Here is a 6,000-nt window from a genome sequence, read left to right as displayed (position 1 = left end):
GCTGCCATTGCTTATGCAAGAAGCTGCAATAGAGACTTCCTGGGAGAAATGACAGCTGGAGTATATACGGTTTCCCAAGTCCTTTCACTGAACTAAAGAATATGGCTGTGGTGAAATACAACTCTCACCGACAAGCTGTGAACTGGCTCTGTACCGTCCCTGGCCACATTCACTTGTCCACATGTTTGTGGTTAAGTGGTCCTTCCCAGTAAGTGCATTGGGGAGGGCACAAGTAATGTTCTTGGACACAGGCTCTTCTCCATCTACACCTTCAGCCTAGGACAGCTCATGGTCTCAAGGCTTTCATTATCACCTCTATGCTGATGACACACAGATCTACCTCTCTGCACCTGATATCACCTCCTTACTAACCAGAATCTCACAATGTGTGCCCTGTATTTTATCTTTCTTCTCTGCTAGATTTGAAAAAGTTAACATGGATAATACCAAATGCATTGTCTTTCCACCATCTCATTCATCCCCCCCAACTGACCTATCCATCAAAGTGAATGGCTGCCCACTCTCCCCAGTCCCGCAAGCTTGAATCTGATCTGTCCTTCAAACGTCAGATCCAAGCCCTTTCCACTTGCTGCTAACTCCAACTTTAAAGTATCTCGGGGATCAGCACAATCCTCAACAATGCATCTAGAAAAACAACAGTGCATGCCCTCATCATCTCCCGCCTCTTTTACTACAAGCTCCTCCTTTGTGGCCTCCCTTCTACCACTCTCGCACCCCTCCAATCTATCCTAAAGTGTGCTGGCCGATTAATCCATCTGTCACCCCGCTATTCCTAGGCTTCTCCCCTCTGTCGATCCCTGTGCGGGCTCCCTGTTGCCCAGACATTCCAGTTGAAAAGCCTAACTTTCGCATACCAAGCTATCGAAAACCTGTTTCCTCCATAAATGTGTGACCTAGTCTCCCTGTACTAGTTAGCTGCACGTAACCTCCCATCCTTCCATGATCTCCTTCTCTACTTCCCTCTTATCTCTTCCTGTCACAATCGCATACAAGATTTGTCCGGTGCATCTCCGCTACTGTGTAAATCTGTACCCCAAAACATCAGACTGTCACCTACCATGGAAACCTTGAAAAGGAAGCTGAAGACCCACGTCTTGTGACAAGCGTACAATCTGCAGTAACCCTCTCTCCATCATACCGCTGAATGACTAGCTGTACCCTGACATACTGTATCCTCCCCCACCCCTTGCAGAATGTTTGTGCACCCTCGCAGGCAGGGTCCTCTCTCCTCTTGTACCAGTCGGTGACCCCTTTTGACATTTAAAGTGCCACAGAATAAATGTCGCTGTCATAGTAATGAAACAAGAGGGGATTGTAGGGAGAGAAAATAGGAAGCGCAGGCTTCTAAGTGTAGTAGTTAGATTCCAAGGGTATATACTCAGTATAAATCCACTCACCTATTTGGTATCTTGAGGTAAAGCATGTAAATCCAATCAGTGGATCACTCCATTCCTCTTTCCATTCAGTTTGCTGCAGAAATCTGGGAGCTGATGAGAGCACTGGACAGAGCTTTCATAGGCAATACCACTTTGTAAATGTTTTTTCCCAGCAATATGCGCTCCTGAAGGATGATGATGGAACTTGATATTCGGATTCAAAGAATTTTTATTTCAAACTAAAATACAACCGGTTTCGACTTCTTTGAGTCTTCCTCAGGTATAACATCATACATCTGGTCAGGTAAACTCCATAGGAACCGCATTAGAGGTAGATAATAATAGGTTTTTGAAAAAACAAAATGAAATAGTAAAGGGTTTGCGTACCTTTTATAATTCTAAGACTAATTCTGCCCGTATGGAGGGTTCATTTAAACCCCAAAGAACCTTTACTGCGTTGGAAGCAGGGGCTATTCCAAAAATGAATATCAAAAATAACATGAATAAAAATAATAATATTTTGGAACCAGAGAAACAAAATACTAGGGTCATATCTTCCACTCCAGGTGCGATTTCTCTACCGTTACATAAGAAAAGAATTTATGGGGCAGCTAGCGAGGAGACTAGTACACATAATTCTGAGGGAGATATATCAATTATGGAGGAAGAGGAATTCAACAATTCACTCTTCTCCTTTCTTTCTCCCAATTTAGTAGAGTCTAATACAAAATCACAGGTAATAATACGACCACAGAATCACATATCTGAATTATGCTCTAACTATAGTATTTTCACAACACATAACACCACTGAATCACCTAATCTTTACACCACAGTAGTGCAAGCACCATCTCCTTCTCCAGCAAATTCAAATATATCTTTTTTAGAGATTGTACCAAGACCAACACGACCACCCACGGAGATCATTTTACCCAGTCTGGAGACTGGCTCGCTGGTAGCGTCTCCAATACAGGTACAAAAGAAGAATCTGATCACAAAGTATTTTCCTCCAACACCGTTGCAATCCTCAAAAAGAAAAGGAGGACCAGAGGTTCTAGAGGAGGGAGAAAAGAAAAAAACTCTGGTCTCCCCATAAGAAGGAGGTGTATAAAAAAGAATAATATTGAAGGGAATGTAGAGAACAGTACGATAAAATTATTTAATTTATCTAAATACCAACTCTCTAAGGCTGAAGAAGCAATTCTATCTAAAGGTCTGGGCTTCTGTCCCACACAGAGAGCCAGGCCTTTTGATTTATTCCTAGATCTAAATAAATATGTCCGCAAATTAACACTTATTAGACATTTTGCTATAATGGATCGAACAGCAGGGTGTAAAGATACGAATGAAGGAAAAACTATTGAAAAAGCTGATACCATACAACCCAGTAATAGTATACATAAAAATGTCCGCCCCAAATCCAATTTTAACCCCACTCACCACCGGGGCAGCCATTTGGATACTTTTTATGCTTTGGTATCCGAGGAATTTCGGGGATTAAATAGGACTGGAGAGAAAAACATACAAAAAGGGAAAACAGAAAACATGAGTTCTGGAGTAAGAACCAGGAATAAAAGATTTATTCAAAAAACGAATATTTCAAAGGAAGAAAAAGAAGCCTTAATAAAACTAAAGGACAATGAAAAAATCGTGATTAGAGGGGCAGATAAAGGAGGGGGTATTGTCATTCAGGACCGAGATGACTATTTGGAGGAAGCATACAATATATTATCAGACGCAAAATATTATAAAAAATTAGATGTTGACCCTTCCAAAAAACGTATTGAAGAATATCATAGGTTGATAGACACTGCCTTCAAACAAGACATCATAAATAAAAGGGAAAAACGATTCCTGACTAACAAAAATCCAAATACAGCCCTCTTTTATCACCTGCCAAAGGTGCATAAAGACCCTGTGAAACCTCCCGGACGACCGATTATTTCGGGTATAGGGTCACTAACCAGTCAACTGTCACATTACATCGATCTGCACTTACAGGATCTAGTTAGAAAATTACCCTCTTTTCTCCTAGACTCCAGTCAATTAATAAAAGAATGTGAACATTTTGCATGGGAAGAAGATTACATGTTCATAACCTTAGACGTACATGCTCTCTACTCCAATATTGAACACATATTGGGAATCAATTCAGTTTCACATTATTTGAATGGGATAGTAGATATGCCAGAAAATCAGAAACGATTTTTAATAATGGGTCTAAAATTTATATTGGAACATAACCTTTTCACTTTCCAGGGGCAATTGTATATACAGCGGCTTGGCACAGCGATGGGGACTCGGGTAGCCCCAAGTTTTGCAAATCTTTTCATGGGATGCTTTGAGTCCTCATCGCCCTTGTGTCAGCACCCCCACTGTAACAACATATTATATTATCGTCGCTATATTGACGATCTAATCATTTTTTGGAAAGGTACTGAGGTTGAAGCTCGAGAATTCATCACGACATTAAATAGGAATGACTGGGGGATCACGTTTTCTGCACAGGTCAATAAAGAAAAAATAAATTTCCTCGATTTAGAAATATCCCATAAAAATAAAAAAATCAGCACTAAAACGTACTTTAAGAAAACTGATACTAATGGCTTCCTTGATTTTCGGAGCGCACACCATCAAAAATGGAAGCAAAACATTCCTTATAGCCAATTTCGTCGAATTAGGAGAAATAATACAAATAAGGAAGATTATGTGGAACAATCAAAAATTCTGATCAATAGGTTTACAGATAAGAAATATCCAAAACGATTAATTATGGCAGCATACAGAACTAATCTAGCAAGAACTCAGCAGGAGTGCTTATCTAGAGAGAATAACAAAAATAAGGATGTGGAGGAGGGGATAACGAAGGAAGGAGGAGAAAAGCCCAAGCAGATAATTAATAAGAATAAGGAAAGAAAAAAAGATGGGTGGCAGTATAACTTTATTACCGCTTTCAATCGTAGTAATACGGAGATAAGAAACATTTTAAATAAATACTGGTACTTGTTGAAAAAGGATACATTTTTGAAAAAACTTCTACCAGATAGACCCAATATTACCTTTCGTAGGGGCCAAACAGTGAAGGGTATAATTGCCCCTAGTAATCTCAGAATGACCAAAGATGGGGAACAGGAATGTATTAAGAAAAAAGAAAAAACTAGGACAAATAAAACGGATGCTTTCAAATCGGGGGTCCATCGATGTGGCTCCCGAAAATGTTGTACCTGCAAAATCATCAATCATATGACTCAGTACATTACATCGTACAGTACGGGTGAAACTATAGCAATCACACAAAAATTAACATGTGATAGTGATTTTGTAATATATGTCATTACCTGTACCTGTGGCCTGCAATACGTGGGTCGGACCATCCAGTCCCTACGATCCCGTATGAATGGCCACAGGCACAATACCAAAAATGGGTTTTTAAAACAGAGCTTATCTCGGCACTTATGTTTGAAGCATAATAAAATATTTAATATTTCCGTGACCCCGTTGGAGCAAATACCTGAGAATTGTACTAATAGGGTACAAAATTTAAACCGGAAAGAATCATATTGGATCTTCCGTCTGAGTACATTATACCCAGATGGATTAAATGATATTATAGAGGGTATTTGACATGCAAATGTCGACAGGTATGCATGTGCATGCATATATATATATATTTTTTCGTGTGTATATGTGCATGTGTGCATGTATGTGTATATGTGTGTATGTATGTATATATATATATGTGTATGTATGTGTATATATATATATATATATTTTTTTTTTTCTACTAAATTGTATTTGATAATGGTTTTAATATGAAGAAAGAAAAGGTTTTAAATTTTGTCATAATGTACATTTTTGCAGGATTTTACATTTCTGTATGAAATCAAACTTTTAGTATGTTCAATAACATTTTAGAAGACATTTTATATATGGTAAAATTATAATTATATTTATAGTTTTTTTAGAAAAGAAAATACTTTCTGTGTGAAGGAAGGAAGGAAAGGAGAAAAAAAAGAAAAAATTTGTGTGTAAAAAATTTTTTTTTTTTTTTTTTTTTTAAACTGTATGAAAGTCATTTAGTATATGGGTTTTGTTAGATTCCTCAGAGTGCAAAATCCTGCATATCTGAGTATCTGGGTGTGTCTGAAAAACAGATCTTTCAGTCTCCACCCAAAATGACAAGCAAGGATATCTGCTATAAAAAGTGTGTAGATAGATCTGTTTATATGCATGATGTTATACCTGAGGAAGACTCAAAGAAGTCGAAACCGGTTGTATTTTAGTTTGAAATAAAAATTCTTTGAATCCGAATATCAAGTTCCATCATCATCCTTCAGGAGCGCATATTGCTGGGAAAAAACATTTACAAAGCTGTCATAGTAATAATAATTACAGTACTTGTACTTTTGGTCAATTGATGGCACTTACCTGCTGTCTACACCTAATTTGATGTGTCTTGGCAGCTTTTGGTCCCATTTTTTAGGTGTTGTATATGAAGTTTTTTGGTCCCCCCATTGACTCCTATGGTGTTCGGGAATGTTCAACTAACAAATTCGGCGAATATCTATTCGGCAAACTTTTTCTAACCGAACATTAAAATGTT

Source organism: Phyllobates terribilis, unplaced genomic scaffold (genome assembly GCF_046119375.1).
Source record: "Phyllobates terribilis strain yellow unplaced genomic scaffold, ASM4611937v1 Scaffold_12__6_contigs__length_324123572, whole genome shotgun sequence".
NCBI lineage: Eukaryota > Metazoa > Chordata > Amphibia > Anura > Dendrobatidae > Phyllobates > Phyllobates terribilis.
This window is presented reverse-complemented; position numbering follows the sequence as displayed.